The sequence below is a fragment of the Chiloscyllium punctatum genome, chromosome 48 (assembly GCF_047496795.1).
Source record: "Chiloscyllium punctatum isolate Juve2018m chromosome 48, sChiPun1.3, whole genome shotgun sequence".
Taxonomy (NCBI): Eukaryota; Metazoa; Chordata; class Chondrichthyes; order Orectolobiformes; family Hemiscylliidae; genus Chiloscyllium; species Chiloscyllium punctatum.
The window spans coordinates 34,025,490-34,042,874 of NC_092786.1; the positions used below are offsets into that span (position 1 = coordinate 34,025,490).

At 40.4% G+C, this 17,385-nt stretch overlaps 1 long non-coding RNA gene across 4 annotated transcripts in view; it reads right to left on the minus strand.

The window, feature by feature from the left end:
• The window catches only part of LOC140468876 (uncharacterized), a 415,386-nt gene that overhangs the window by 351,975 nt on the left and 46,026 nt on the right, over positions 1-17,385 (minus strand). For 3 of the 4 annotated variants that reach the window (XR_011955866.1, XR_011955862.1, XR_011955863.1), the window contains exons 5-6: positions 8,965-9,059; positions 6,135-7,114 (exon numbers count right to left, since the gene is read on the minus strand). This is a non-coding gene — a long non-coding RNA (uncharacterized lncRNA). Of the gene's footprint in view, positions 1-6,134; positions 7,115-8,964; positions 9,060-17,385 lie in introns of those variants that run through there. The other variant, XR_011955865.1, reaches the window with a different exon arrangement.

The window sequence follows — 17,385 nt, forward strand, 5'->3', positions numbered from 1 at the left end:
TCTGTGTCTGTTTAGATTTTGACCAATATGTTAATTTCAGAGCTATGGACTATGTGGATAAACTGATTTTCTGATCTGCATTGTTGATAGTACAAGTATGTCTTAAATAAGTGTGGGTAAGGAAATAGGTGAGAAGTCACAATATTCATTTTCAGATAAATACCAAAAACATTTCTCCAAATCGTTCTCTCAACGTCTGTCGAAAACCTCTGATTCTCCAAAAGTATACGATTGGATATCTTGAAAGTGTATTTATGTGAATGCCCCTGATGATAATCATGATGCTTTTATTGGTACAGTAAATCATCATGCCAGAATGAGGTGGAAGACTGGACTCCAAGGTAACCAGACACTCCCTCAGCATCTGCACTGATCTGTGTGGAGACAGAGATCTGGACAAGTGTGAAGGCAGCATGACCCTGGCTAACAGCTGATTACCCAGTACTAGGAAGTTGAAAAGCCTAATGCAAATTGCAAGCCAAATCTTGGATAATAGCAGTTTGAACATTCACAAGAAATATTGGAGCGTTCAGTTGCAATATGGTCTGGAGTTGTTCTGCATTCCACTAAATGACTGTGCATCGACCCTTCCAGTGTTGTATATTCCACAGACCTGAACGTCTGCACAAAATATTTTGCTTCAGTAGCAGCAGTCATACTATATGTATATATCACTGCAGTCCTAGTGTGTACAGGGAACAATTCCAGCTAATGCTTTTGTCCACAGGTTTATAATCCTTGCTTTCCCCTTTGCCCTAACCACTTGTTCCTCTTGATTTTGTACTAAGTTTCATCTACTGTCTCCTTCTAAAACCAATAATTTTTTCAAAATATCAAATAGATAGAGTCATCCTGATATTTGTGATAGAGGGAGTCAGTGATGAGAGGTTAGGCTTGTCTCCAGCACTGGCGACTGAGGCTGGCTCTTCAAGAGACTGTTGACAAAATTAAGGGGACCATATGTGGAAATCCTGACAATAAGATATCTTTTTAGAAAAAAAAACTTGTGTGCCCAAAATGTTATTTGGCAGCTGCGGTGTACAGTGCATGTCTGAATGAAGGGAGTCTTCAAAGAAAATTCATTTTCCCTTTGTTTCTAAATGAGGAGCTCTCCTTCTCTGGCTTATTGCTGCTGCACCTTTAGAGCTCCAGCTGAAAAAGTAACACATTTATCCCATTTGTTTCTTTCAACTGAATTGAAAAAGTTCACAATTAAACTTGATGTCCAGCCACACAGTAAGCAGTAGCAACAATTCTTTATGTGCTGCTGCTCCTGTAATGCAAGAAATACCATCTTTCCAACCAGTGACCAATTCAGAGGGCCAGTCTGGGCAGGGTACCCACTGTAAATACTTAGTTTGACCACGAGAGAAAATAGGTTCTGCTTTTGTTAAATACTGGATTAGTGGTGCTGGAAGAGCACAGCAGTTCAGGCAGCATCCAACGAGCAGCGAAATCTTGATTTCGCTGATCGTTGGATGCAGCCTGAACTGCTGTGCTCTTCCAGCACCACTAATCCAGTATTTGATTTTCAGCATCTGCAGTCATTGTTTTTACCTCTGCTTTTGTTAAATCAAACTAACAGAACCAACAATTAGAATTTAAAACTAATTTGAGGGTCTGAAATGGAGCATCTCATTTCCAGCGCCTTTGGGGTGACCAATCCAGAGTCAATCACTGCATTATCACAAATTATTACTGAACGTTGCTGTTTCTCGCTGAATGTGCAGTGTAGGCATTGATGCATGCATTGATCTTGATTTTCCAACTATTTTAACATTTATGAATTGTACATAATGAAACACATGCTCTTGATTGGCATTGCAAAGTATGAGACCTGTGGCTTGTATATATCCAATGTAAAGTCTCAGCTATTTAGCTCTACCACCTTCCGCAGTAGTTTTGCTCACTTGGTAATACCAAGGTTGGACTGCTGACTCTGAAGTTGCTGAAACCCAGTTAGAGTGGGAGGTTTTGCTGCCACCTCTGGTTTTAACACACTACAGCTATTCAAGAAGACAGCTTAACACTACTTTCTGCAGGATGTTTAGGGAAGGGCAAGAAACAATAGCCTGGTCAATGATACCCATATCCCATGAGCAAATAAATTAAACATATCCCCCACAACAGTCATAAATGCAACTTTAACCTAATGTCCTATCAGGAGATTGAATGCACCATGAGCTTCATATCCTGACCAATTTTACCCTCCAGCAGGATCAATAGGTATATCATGCCACATTGGATATTAGACCGAATACGGTGTTACTTTGGCCTCTTGACTTAGTTTAATAGTGGTTCTATTTTGTGTAAAATTTTAATTCTGAAAAAAAAAGTGCTTTTATGTTGTTCTTTAGCTGAAGAATCTACTCCACAGTTTAAAGGAAGACAAATACCACAACTCTGGCATCTTTGAGAAATTTAAAAAGGGCGACTCTAGATCACTGCATACATTCCTTGGGCAGTTGGAGTGGATACATTGATGTAGCCAACTTCTGGAAAGATTTCACTCCTCAGCCAAGAACTCTGATCTGCAATATACACAGGAAAATTGACAGAATTGCGAAAACACTGCTCAAAGGTCTCACGTACTATAAACTGAATTTGACTCATTCACTCACAACAGAACAGAAGAAATAGCAGCAGTAGATGACCATCTTGGCCTTTCAAGTCTACTCTGCCATTCAATAAAGATTATGGCTGATCTACCCATGGATCTAGCTCCACCTACCAGGCCACTCAACATAACTCTTAATTCCTTTGCTGTACAAAAATCTATCTTTGACTTATAACCATTCAACAAGGTAGCCTCAATTGCTTCACTGGGCACAGAATTCCATAGATTCACAACCCCTTGAGAGAAGAAGTTCCTCCTCAACTCAGTACTAGATTAGATTAGATTAGATTACTTACAGTGTGGAAACAGGCCCTTCGGCCCAATAAGTCCACACCGCCCCGCCGAAGCGCAACCCACCCATACCCCTACATCTACCCCTTACCTAACACTATGGGCAATTTAGCATGGCCAATTCACCTGACCTGCACATCTTTGGAGTGTGGGAGGAAACCGGAGCACCCGGAGGAAACCCACGCAGACACGGGGAGAACGTGCAAACTCCACACAGTCAGTCACCTGAGGCAGGAATTGAACCCGGGTCTCTGGTACTGTGAGGCAGCAGTGCTAACCACTGTGCCACCGTGCCCCCACTAAATCTACTCCCCCTTATTTTGAGGTCATGTCCCTTAGTTCTAGTTTTGCTCGCCAGTCAAAACAACTCCCTGTTTTTATCTAGTTCTAGTTCTAGTTCTAGTTTTGCTCGCCAGTCAAAACAACTCCCTGTTTTTATCTATTATTTTCATAATTTCATAAGACATGTTCCTGTAAGATCCCCCCCTCATTCTTCTAAATCCCAATGAGGATAGTCCCAGTCTACTCAATCTGTCCCTACAAGCCAACCCTCTCAACTCCAGAATCAACCTAGGTAAACCTCCTGTGAACCCCCTCCAGTTCCAGTACATTCTTTCCTCAGTAATGAGACCAAAACTGTATACAGTACTCCAGGTGTGGCCTCACCAGTATAGTAAAAGAGTGAACGTCATCATTGAAGGACAAAAGTTTCATTGTCCCTTTTTCCAGCACTACATATCAAAATGGATCATGGCTCCAATCTTGGATTGTCCAGTGGAATTAATAGATAGAATAACCATATGGTGTGAGTGTTCCAAACATAAATGTTCCAGAGGAAGGTAATCAGCAATTTGTCAAAGAGTGCTGTGCTGGAAAAGCACAGCCAGTCAGGCAGCATCCAAGGAGCAGCAGAATTGGTGTTTCAAGCATAAGCTTTCAATCAGGAATGAGGTGGTGGCCCAAGGGGGCTGAGAGATAAATGGGAGGGGTGGGGTGGGGCTCGAGGGATGCTCCTTGGATGCTGCCTGACTGGCCGTGCTTTTCCAGCACCACACTCTTGATTCTGATCTCCAGCATCTGCAGTCCTCACTTTCTCCTAACCAGCAACTTGTGCCAAGAGTATCCACAACCTGGGCCCTAATCTCTCAACTTCGGTCTTTAAACTGTCCTGTCTGTCTCCGCTCTCAGGCCAGTTTTTAAACACTTACCACTTTAACCAATCTTATTGTCATGTCCTATTATTTTCTTCTGTAAAATTTTGTTTAATATTGTTTTTGTGGAACACCTTACATTACATTAAAGGTGTCATATAACTGCAAATTATTTTTGTTTGTGTTATGATAACTAATATTTATCTAGTGCCTTTACACAGCTTATCTCTTGTAGATGTTCAGATGTTCCCACCCTGCCAACATAGCCTCAAAAGAAGTTAACACTGAGCAAGACAATGAGACCATGCATGCTATATTGAACACTGTGGCTCTCCAACACTTAATCACCAGATAGGCAAATGCACACAAACGTTTCCCAGTTTCAGTCAACAGCAGATTGGTGTTTTTCTCTTCTAAGTGAAATTTGTCAAAACAAAACCCACACTTGAGCATATGACACCTCTCAGTGTTTGTGTAATTGTCCTTTCTGCACCCTCTTTTCTCTTCTATGGGTCTTCATCATAATTATGGTCAAATTACGAAAGGCAAATGTCAGCACATTCTGATGCCAAGCATTCCTTGGACACTGATAAAACACATTAGCTACAAAATCACGAATATGTCAAATGCAGACTTCAGGCCAGCACAAAACAAATGTAATTACCTTTAACTGCTTTGTGGACTGCGTACAAGCTGATTTTTGAAATTACAAAGTGAATAATAAACTTCTACACTGTATGAGAGCACATTTATTCTTGCTCAATCAGCACGCCCCAGTTAACAGGCTACATTTACGAGTATTTTACCCAAACAACAAGCAACAATAGTCCTGAAGTCCAAGTGCAGCCACATACAGAGAGAAATTGTTTTGAACAGACCTGACTGAATCATATTTTAAAAAATCACGTTCTTGTATAATTATCAGAGAATTGTACAGAAGTAGGCCATTTGTCATGCTCATGCAGGTTCTTTAAAAGACACAACAAATTAGTAACACCCTCTTTCTGCTTTTTTCCCATAGCACTTCAAATATTACCTTTTCAATTACAAACCCATTTCCCTTTGCACTGAAACACTGAGTCTACTTTCACCATCGTTTCAAGCAGTGCCTTCCAGATACGTAAGGCGATACATAAAAAGCATTTCTTCACATTTCCTCAGTATTTTACTCATTATCAATGTGTCATCTGGTGTCTGACCTTCCAAATGGGGAGTGGTGGCAGTGGTGTAGTCATTGGACTAACAATCCAGACACCCAGCAATGTGCTGGGAACAGGGGTTTGAATGCTTTTGTCACAAATGGTGAAAATTAAAATGCAACAAAAATCCAGAATAAGTCTTCAGTGTAGAGGTGACTATATAAACACTGGTGATTGTTATGAAAATACATCTGGTTCACCAACAAAAACAGAAGTTTGGGCGGCACAGTGGTTAACACTGCTGCCTCACAGCGCCAGAGACCCGGGTTCAATTCCTGACTCAGGCAACTGACTGTATGGAGTTTGCACGTTCTCCCCGTGTCTGCGTGGGTTACCTCCGGGTGCTCCGGTTTCCTCCCACCGTCCAAAAAAAGATGTGCAGGTCAGGTGGATTGGCCATGCTAAATTGCCCGTAGTGTTAGGTAAAAGGGGTAAATGTAGGGGTATGGGTGGGTTGCGCTTCGTCGGGTCGGTGTGGACTTGTTGGGCAGAAGGCCCTGTTTCCACACTGTAAGTAATCTAATCTAAAAAAAAAGTTGTTGAAAAAGCTCAGCAGGTCCAGCAGCATCTGCGTAGAAAAATCAGAGTTAACGTTTCAGGTTTGGTGACCTGATGAGTTTTTCCAGCAACTTCAGTTTTTGTTCCTGATTTTGAGTTTCCACGGTTCTTTCAATTTTTATCTGGTTCCTAATGTCCTCACCTGGTCTTGCCCACCTATAATCCTAAAAATTTAACCACCCTCTTGCAAATTAGGGATTTGCAATAGATGCTGGCCCATTCAGTGGTGCTCATATCATATGAACAGAGGAAAAGAAAGTTCATTATTTTGGTTTATTCTATTATCCATAATTTTGAACACTTCAAATAAAGCTCCTGTTAACTTTCTCTGCTCCGAGAACAATGTCAACTAGTCTCACTAGATTACCGAAAACCCCTCATCCTCACTTTCTTAAAACACTTCCTGATTCAAACATTCCCTGCCCTGAACATCAGTCAATTGTCAGTCCCTTGACTCAGGAACAGTTTTTTTTTATTATCAAAAATATACTTTATTCATAGAAATCTTTGGTGCATGTACAGTTGATGATGCCATTCAAATGTAGACTGTCTTTATTTTCCAAGATCAAATTGAGTCAATGTTCACAATTCTCTATGTTAATCGTCCAACCTCTTAACATTTAGCTGTGGCATCAGCGGAGCCCCATTACTGAATGGACCCTGTTATTCTTCGGCAAAAGGACCTTACACGGTGATCTTTCCCCACCGCACCTTAGCAGTGGCTGCCCCAAGCTTTAGCATGTCCCTCGGCACATAGTCCTGGACCTTGGAATGTGGATGTTTGCAACACTCAGTCAGGGTCAACTCCTTCAACTGGAAGGCCAGCAAGGTTCAGTCAGACCAAAGAACGTTTTTCACAGAGTTGATGATCCTCCAGGTACAGGGAACAGACCATACGGCACGGAGTCCCACATCACAGAACTACTTGGGACAAACCTTGACAAACACCACTGCATCTGTCTGCAGACGTCCTTCGCATAGGCACATTCCAGAAGGAGGTGTGTGGACAGCCGCTTTGAGGGCAGGGTGCGGTGGTGCAGAGAGTCCGGGTATGCATAAAGGATCTCACAGGCAGAGCCCTTCTCATCACCAGCCAAGCAATGTCCTGGTGCTTGTTGGAAAATTCTGATGATGATGAGGCGTTCTGTAAAATGACTGACAGTCTGCACAAGGAACCACTTCACAGGATCTGCCGTCTCCTTTCTCCGAAGGGTCTCAAGGATGCTGCATGCTATCCACTTCCTGATGGTCTTCTGGTCAAAGTTGTTTTTGCACGGTCTGCCTTGGCGTCAATGTTTCTGGAGAACATCAGAATGGTAGCCTGACATCCACATCAATACTCTTTACAGAGGGAATCACTGAGTAATATTCGAGTGCACAAGCCTTCCCTGATCTTTCCCCTTCTTTATTAATTCACAACTTGGAGATCATTTTTTATATCCAACTGTTGTCCTAACAAAAATTCTTTGTGCCCTCATTCAAAAAAACAAAATTGGTAAATTCAGTTAATCTGACCTCTCTGCGCTCTGCTGTGATCGACACATGCCAATAGTTGAACCTAGCTTCAGGTTACCTTGGGCATTCACCCAGAGTGATAGTGGGTCCTCCATATAGAGTGGTATAAACAGTACCTTTACATAGCATGACAATGGACATGTCTCATGTATTAAAACATTTGAGCATTTGCACCAAGACATACCTCAAGGAAGTTTTGAAAGATTTAAAAAAGACCTGTTCGGATAAAGTACTGAATATATTTGTAATATACACCATTTTCAAATACACTTTAATTATAAATCAGACTTGTGGTTAAATAGAAACCAAAACAATCAAAGGGACAATTTAAAACTGCAGTGTAAACATTTCAGCATGAATTCTGCATTGGCTGAGTGCTCAAATTATCCATAGAAAATAATGTCTGGAAATTGGAAGTATCAAATAATATCAATAGGATTAACTGAAGCGTTAAATTCTGTGACATTTCTGATGGAAACTCAAGATTGTGTTTTTTAAGTATTAATCAGGATCTACAGTTCAGTTGAAGAGGACAGAGGATTTTTACAACACGTGTCTTGCAAACTTGCCACCAATATCTATTCTTAAACATTTGATCTTGCATACAAAACACAATACAATTGGACATTGCATGCAAAGTAAACCTGGGCTTTCTAACGAACAATGATGGGATCAAACCTTACTCCTCATCTCGCTATGGATTTCCTCTGGCTGTTTACAGCTTGAAGAAAAGACCCCACAGTGCCCTCTAACTATCAAGGGCAACTCAGTCTAGGGTTGGACAAAGAGGCTAAAAAGGGTCTGTGAGATGCTTGACCTTTTTGGCCTGTCCTCAGGCCCTGAGAATATCTTTGCCCTTTTTAAAAAAAAATTCTGCTCCAGGGTAAGGATTCAGTGGACACTCTGTCCCCTGCACAAAGCCCAGGAATGAAAGCAAGGAGTGGAGTGAGAGAGAAAAAAACTCAATCACAATCCTCTTATCAACACCTTCAATCACTTATCTGATAGCCGGTGTTTGGCTAGTGTTTGGCTGGAAATTAAAAAAAAGTGACAGAAAAGATTTAAAAAATGTGAAAACAAAGCAGTGCTGATTAATGTGTGTGAATAGCCCAGCAGCAAATGTCAAGGCAAGTTATTGTAATTTATCAGATGTGGGTGCTGTCATAAAAAAAGGTCTGTGTTCAAAATGTCATAAATAGTGGAAAGTCAATTATTATAAAATGCAAAGCTTTTTAATTAGTTTACTACTTGGCTGATAGGCCACAAAATTCAGTCAACAATATAGTTTGCGGCTGGATATTAATCAGTTAGAAATCCCATTTTTTTCCCCCCAAAAAATAGAAGAAGAAATAGATTAATCTAACAAATTAGAAAACATTATTTATTTTCAGGATAACTGACAATTCTGCTTTATGTACAAAAGAATGGTAGTTATTCTACGTGTGAATTACCATTTAACTGTCTTCCCTAGAGATCATCTCATCAACCCCTTCCCCCTCCCTTCATCCCAGAATAAACAGATTATCTCACTGGTGACAGGGAGGTCCAGACGGTCTTTCACTTGTGCAGGAGGAGTATCATAACTCACAAGTGCCTGTGTCATTCACACTTGTGAAAGAACCCCATAACTCACCGTCATTGCTGAGATATCCTTGATGTCTTTTGCGGCCCTCATCGGCAATAAATTTCAGCAGAGCTCTAATTTCAGCACTTTGAATACTGCATCATCTGTAGTAATTAATTCAACAATAGGAAACAAGGTAATCAATAATCAGCACAAAGATGTGTATCATAGATGAATAAGGCATGTCAAAGGTATCCTTAATCTTATCCTGTGCTGCATTTTTCACTTTCAAGATGCATTACTCTCTGATAGAACCCCTGTGTTACAAAAAAAATGAACTGAAAATAATAGCATGAAGAATGTTAAACAGGGGGAGGCTTGCAATCTATGGCCTATCTATTAGTAAGATAACATGGGGCAATTTGGAGCTTTTTAAAGATTGGATGAATGATTTGCTTTCTTCTGTAGCTGCAACACTGCTAAATGCTAATAAATTGGTCTTCCTTCCCAATCTTCACCATTCTATCCATCTGGCAAAATCTCCAGACGATAAAACCCCTTGTCTTGTGGCCTCCCTCTCCACTTACCCTATTCCCAGTGGCAAATCTTTTAGCTAACCTAAACCGACTGTTTGAATTCCCCACCGACTTACCTACTATTTTCCATCTAATTGTTTTCCCTTAATGGCTCCTTACATTCCTATTTTTGGCTAAATTTTTGGCTGGCATCTTAATTTCTCTTCCCATCACCACACATCTATCTTCTATCTGTGAATCACCTTGGAGACATTTTTAGTTTTGAGCTAAAAGTGTCATGAAAATTCAAGGTGCTGCTCTCAAATGTCATTCTGTTGACCAAGCCATAAATTTCAAAAAGAGAGTTTATGACATATTACAGTGATTGGTGCTGGAAGAGTTAATTCCCTCATTCCCTCCCACTCCAGACAGTCGTGCTGTAGGAAATTCCGCAGCTGGTCTCACAAGTTTACAGCTAAATAAATGAATGCACACTTTCAAAGCAATCATGTTTTGTGGCTTTTAGACATGGTGCATCAAATTATATCTGGTAGTTACAGGGCCATCAGGGAGTATCATATATCAGCCTTCAAAAGAACTTAAATGCTAGATATGGTACAGTTTACACTTTTTCCTGTACATGCCTTCTGCAGACTTTTTGGCTCAGAATAGCTAATTGTGCACCACAGTGGCAGGAGCTTTGTGGATAAGTAATTAGTGGGAAAAATTCTCTTTCTTTTTCAGTTTTTGGAAAATGTTTGTGTTCGAGTGTGTGCGTGCATGCGTTAGTGTTGGTTGAGGTGTGTGACTGATGGAGTGGGACTGTAGAGTGAATATTTTATTACTTTGTACTCAGTGACAGCATCAAGATTGTCATGTTTGGCACAGGTCAGATGTAGTGTGGTGTTCCCTCATGTTATCCGAATAGTTGTTTCAATTCTATTTTAACAGTATATGAGTAAAAGAGAATGAAAATCATTAAGCGAACTCTTGCTGCTATTAACGATGTAACAATTTCATTCTTGGGGCTGCTGCAAGCATATTTTCATGAGTAATGCATGCCTGAGCTAATCCTCAATTAGTTTTAGGGAACTTTCAACGCGTGGTATAGGTCGGATGATGTAAGACTGCCTTCAGGAGTTAGCTTCATGCTGTTTTAACTTTGCACCAACCACAGGCGCACTCAACCACTGCATAGCTAAATTTCACAGGAGTGCAAAGGACTGTCAGGAACATTTTCGCAATCTTTTATGACTAAACCTTTAAAGGTAAGCAGACTGTCCTATCGTCAGCTGCCAGTAATAGGATTTAACCAAAATTTGGGAGGCCCACACTCAATTTCATGATGAGTGGATGTTTCAGTATCAGCTGTAATACTGCAATCTATTGGTTGCCCACCACCACTGAGTTGAATATCTCTGATGGTCTGTCATCCTTGTTAGCTCACTGTTCACACATCAGCCTGAGGGAGGAAGCATGAAGTGTCGACTTTATGACATTGCTGGATCAAAATCGTGTAAGTTTGAACAGTTGGCAAAGCTCACTCTCAATATGCACCAGCCACACCCCACTCCCAAGCACAGCATATACATTAGTTTCCCTTTCCAGATAAGCTAACCTTCAAAGAGTAAGATTGTTCAATTAGATCCAATTGCCTTGTATTGGAAGGACATTTCGGACATTGGCCTCACATCCATTGGGATCTGCATTAAGCCTGCTAAACTTGACTCAAATAGAAGCTTTAATGGACAATCAAAATAACTGACTGGCTGTCCGTCTGTCTTTGAGATGAACTTGTTAACTCAGTTCTTGAGGTTGAGGTCTCACTTCACTGTCCAAGTTAATGTTTAGTTTAGAATACTTAGACTAGTTGATGTATAAGAGCAGAATTACACCATTTAGACCATCGAATTTGCTCCCCTATTGAATCATGGCTGATATATTTCCAAGCCTCAGAACCAGAAATGCCTCAACTTGGCTCTCCAGTTTACCAGAGAGGGTGCATAGAATAATGGAGTTAATATCAAAGTTGTAAATATTGGTGATGAAATAATAATGTCAGAATCACTTGAGTCGGTTGAAAGTTTGGGGGAGGCAGGATCTTCATGAGGGTATGATGTATCTGTACATCAGCTGTAAATAAAGAGTCTTGACATAGATGACTCAAGGCAGCAACCTTTGGGAGATTAAACAACCCCAAACTCGATTACACAACAAAAGCACAGCAACGGCACAAAAGCAAGCATTCGTGAAGAGAATCTCGAGGTTAAGAAAGTAAACCAAAAAACTTAAGATGTATGAAGATGTCAGGAAGCACATAATGGCAACAACAGTGAGTTGGACCACAGACTCAGAGACCAGGCAGCAAGGAACAAAGACTCAAAGTCATGAACAGAGGTACAGGCACAGCAGGAAATGCAAGAATTCTCCCTGGGCTGACAAGAAACATGGAATCTAACCTAGCATTCCCACCAGAGTGACACAACATGCCGTGGAATAGAAATGAAGGTTCACCAGATACAGAATTACTTTAGGCATGGACAGGAAAAACCAGAAAGTAGAGAGCAGTGTTTATTCTCTGCTGTTACCATTGCTAATGATGTATTAACAAGACAGGGCATTGATGAGATTACAACTTAGTCTCAAGTGGCAATATAGACACTTTGCTCATTTATCAGTGTTAGTTGGAATGTAATTATTGAACAAACAAAGTTTAATAGTTAGAAAGAAAAAGTCAGGTGAAAGAATAGATTTTTTTATTAATGATCTTTATCATTTGATGGAGACCTGCACTTAGGAAAATTTAAGAACAGCATTAAATTCCTGATGAACCATTGTCAAGGCTGCAGATGAGATGTTTTCGAACCTCCTGGAGGAGAGACTTTTTAGTACTGGAGAAATCAAGTCAATTCATGAAGCAAACTGAGCTCAGGAAACAAAATTGGTCATAATTTTGAGTCAAAACTGAAGGCTTGTGGAAGAAATTGAGGGAGGCAATTCAATGTGTAGGCCTCAAAAAGGGCAAGAAGTCTTGGTACATCAAAAAGAGGAAAAGCAAACCAAAAGGCCACACGACCAGGAAGAACATCCAAGAATTGGAGCATAGCACCAAAGCTATTAACTAATTGGTGACTCACAAGCAGACGGCCAATCCCTAAAGCAAGTGTTTGAATAACCAAAATGAACAGTCCAAGACTTACCTGGGGGATAAAAAATGATACTGAAAACAAGTATTAAGACCTGGATTGATTAGAAGTTGATGGACAAACTAGATGATTTTAAATTAGATCAAGGAGCTAATGTTTCAGTACTATCAGCTCAAGTTAAATAGCTCAAACAAATTACCTTAGAAGCATCACACATTAACATACATGGTCCTGGAGGAACTTCAACACAAGTAAAAGGCTCAATCATAAGAAAACTCCAGTAGAAACAATTAGCAATCCTTGAATCTCTGTTATTCAGAATAATGAATTTTCTCTACTAAGTAGAAAGGCATGATTAAAGTTGAGATTAACCTCAAAAGTTGATGAGTTTGTTAACGTCGTACCTATGAATGAATTGCAAAGTGAGTTATTGAAATTTCAGGGGGAATTGAATCAATTATAAAACTAACTATCATGTTTCTCTATGAGGTTACGTTAAACCAAATTGCTTATTTACTCCACAAGCCAGGCTTGTCTGCTACTCTTAGACAAAGTGAATGTCAAAATAGAAACTACACCAAAGATTCAGTCCATCAGTCACTTTGGCAACAAGATGGTGTCCAAAGATGGTTAAGGTCTCAAAACCAAATGGCTCTGGGAGAATCTGCTTGAGCTTATCTCAATAGTGGGATGCAAGGATTCACCCAATAGCCTCATTGTATGAAAGCTAAACAAAACTAGTCAAGAATGCTCAATTTATCAAACTTGATGTGAACACTGGATTCTGGCAGTTATGTCTGGACAAAAAAAACAAAATCTGGATTGCAAATTACATTCATAACATCTCTTTGACACTATTGTTTTAATGGATTTGAAATTATTTCCCTCCAGAATTTTTTTCAGAGAATTACATCCAACATATTAGAAGGCATCGAGGGTGTAACTTGCCAAAAATGTGATTTACTGATAGATGGATCTACAAACCAAAAAGAGTCAGAGATAGTTATGAAAAGGTTAATCTGAATTTGCCAAGTCATTCATGTCACTGCAATTACTGTGGTTTTCTCAAAAGCAAAAACTATAAGAGAATTTCTGTAAATGAGGAATAGCAAAGAACGTCAAAGATTCTTTGGTGTGGCAAATCAAACAGGTTAATTCCTGTCAAACTTTCATGAATTCAGCGAGCCCTTGAGGTAACGTTTACAGCAGGATTAACAATGGCATTTCAATTTGGACCAGCAAAAATGATTTTGAAAAGATTAAACAACTCCTAACCTCTTCAGGAAATCTTGTCACCATAAGATCCACATTTACTGACTATAGTAGAGTCATAGAGATGTACAGCACAGAAACAGACCCTTCTGTCCAACTCTTCCATGCTGAGCAGATATCCCCATCTAATCTAGTCTCACTTGCCAGCATGGCTCATATCCCTCCAAACCCTTCCTATTCATACACCCATCCAGATGCCTTTTAAATGTTGCAATTGTACCAGCCTCCACCACTTCCTCTGGGAGCTCACTCCATACACGCACCACCCTCTGCGTGAAAATGTTGCCCCTTCGGTCCCTTTTATATCTTTCTCCTCTCACCCTAAAACTATGCTCTCTAGTTGTGGATTCCCCCACCCCAGGGAAAAGACCTTGTCTATTTATCCTATCTTTGGCCCTCACGATTTTCTTCCAGGACAAGTGCAGGAAGAAGGTCAACGAAGGTTAGTCTATTGTGATTATTAGTAGAGACAGACAACATTACACCACCACAACAAAAGAAGTCTTAGCAGTAATATGGGCATAAAACATTTTCAGATTATGTAATGGGACCTATGTTCCCTTTAAGCTACAAGGCAGCTACTCAGAAGGTCTGCACATGTTGATCAGTGTGCTGGTTAGCTCAGTTAGTTGAATAGCTGGCTTATGATGCAAAATGATGCCAACAGTGTCTATACAATTTCCACACTGGTTGATGTTACCATGAAGGACTCTCCTTCACAACTTTTCCCCTCACCTGAGGTGTGGTGACCCTTAGGTTAAACTACCACCAGTTCTTTCTAATAAGAGAGCAGGACTATGGTGACTTTACTTTTTAGTAGTTTTCGATTAAAGCTCAGCCATACAAAGAGTTCTTCTATCTGCGATTCCTCAAAAATGGCCTGCAAAGACATTTGAGAATTACAAAGTGTAGGGGAACAATGTCAGTAAGTAATTAGGTATGAGAAGGTTCAAAGTCAGTCTGGTAGTCAGGTATCACACATTCTCTCAATAAAATGATTTTTAACTGCATTCCTCATGTAGTAAAACACCAAGAACAAAGTAAACCATTATAACCTTCTTATTTCTCATCAAGGTCTGGGATTACCTGTAATGGATTTCTTCAAGTAGAAGGCATGACTCTGCCTCTATTGAGGTGGAAGACAAGAGGACAAAGAATAGGGTTAGTTGGAGATACTGGTCATCTGCTTGTCACCTCAGCCAATCCTTGGTTTGACAGCAAATTAAGGCCTTACGTTGTGAACTCATAGCTGCATATGACCCTCAACTTGCCACCAGCCCAGTTACCCAACATCCTAGTAAGTGAGAAAAATCACAACCTGCTAGATCAACCTGTCTGTCCTATTGGTGGTTCTCCATTTGTCCCAGTACAGGCTTAATAAAAAGGAAAGAATTGGTAAACAAGGAGGTGGCGATAGAAAGCCAACCCCTTCTCCCCAACCCCGCTGTTGCCTCCAAGTCTCTGGATTCCTATCTGTGACCCCACCTCGTGAGTCCCAAAAGAAAATGATCTTCTCATTTTTGGATCCCTCTGAAGACCAGACATCCAGCAATGATCTCCCATGATCAGAAACAGCTGGACTCCAATTACCTGGCAGCTTCTCGCGAGGTGGGACTTCAATGTCGAGTCCTGTGATTCTCCAGCTTGGTGAGCTTTCTCATTGGTGGGGGTGGAGAGTCAGTCACCATCGCGCATGTTTGCCCTGACAGTTAGACTGCAAAGCCGAAAAGGTCAGCTTACTGTAGAAGTCTTCATTATTGGTATAGACTGACTTCAATCCACCTTGAATGGCAATCATTCGTATCGCATCTCAGTAGCTGCAGACAATGAATACCTCAGAAGAATTTGATCTACACATGATATCCCAGACATTGTCACACCAGAAAAAGAATTACAATTTACGAATGAGTGAGTATGATATTATGCATATCATTCATTCAGCTCATTAACCTTAAGCAAATGGAAAAGCTGAGAGAGGTGTATGTGCAATTAAAGCTTTGCAGAAGAAAATTGGAGACCTCAATCTTCCTCAATTGCTTGTTCCTCACTGCTACAGAATGGATCATCACCATTGGAGTCACGAATGGGTAGAAGATTGAAATCACAGCTTCCACCTCTTTCAAACACATTAACATCTACACTTACAGAAAATGACCACAAGAAACTAAGATGAAGAGCAAAGGAACAACCTAGCCTGAGACTGGTAGCATGGGGAGAAACCATATGGGTTCAATATGCTTAACAGAAGAACAAAAGAAAATGGGGCATACTGCTTCGAAGGAGAAGAAGAAAGCTCTACAATTAGCTCTGTAGCCAACCAAGAGAAGGATACTTGCAGTGATTGGGAGAGTGCAGAACATCCTCAATCTACAAAAGCAAATCCGAACCAGATCGGGAAGTTGACAGACATCAAACCTCTGATGTCTGACACTTTGTTAGGGAGGTATATAAAACGCAAAGGTGACAGGGATAAGACTTGGGGAGATGTAGAGTAATTGGTTTAACACTAGAAAGGTACATCATGATGATGTCAATGATCATGTAATAATGATGACAGAGGCACAGCTGTAAGTAGAGAGATCAGAAGGGGAGCAGAAACTCATGTGAAAACATTATGTAGGTATATATTAAGCAGTAAGTATGGCGGTTTTTGCATAAAGTACTACTTTGGGAAATTAGACAAGCTACACAAGAGAGGGAGAAGGATTTAATTAGCAGTGGGGAGTGTAAGGTGTGGCAAACAGCTTCCTGAAAATTTAATGAAAAAGGCAAACCCTGTTCCTCTTGACTCCTGAATAAATATAGTTTCATTTTAAAAAAAAAGCAAACTTAGCTTTGCAGAGGCAACATTCCATGGTCTTCTTATGGACTTTTGGTTTGGATGCCAAGCACACAAAAATACCAACTGCAGTGTACAGGAAGCATATTGCTATCAACCATTGGCAAATATTTTGGAGGAGGCTGCAACAGGCCTTAGGAGCCTTTATGTACATACCCAAAGGCCAAGAGCAGGATCTTCCCTCTTGGGTTTCTGAACCTCACAATCAACCAGTGAGTCAGAATCACACATCACCCCTTTTCATGATGATGACCAATCCCTTCACATTTCAATCCTTATCAGGGCAGTCCAAGAGGTCTTTGTTTCTTCCTTGAAAAGAGATCAAATTAGTCTAAGTCCATAACCACCCTCCTCCACCTGGCTGAATATTGAAAAACTTCTCATACAACTCCACTCACTTTCTTCAAATATAATGCTGTTGCTGTGTAGATCAGCTTGGGCCCTGGCTCTACCTACTTTTCTATAAGATACATGAAGCTTTTCTTATTCATTCAGGCTCTTCTCTGTTACTGTTTTTTTCTGATATGATGATGTATTGGTCCCATTTCCAGTTCTCATCTTGAATTGGAAAATCTCATTGGCTTTAACTCCAATCCCCTTCCTTTTCCACTTCACATGGTTTATCTCCAAGTCTTCCTTTCTTTTCTTGATATCAACTTGTTCCATTTCTGGGATTAGGCTCACAAGTAATATTCAGTACAAGCCCACGGATTCCAAA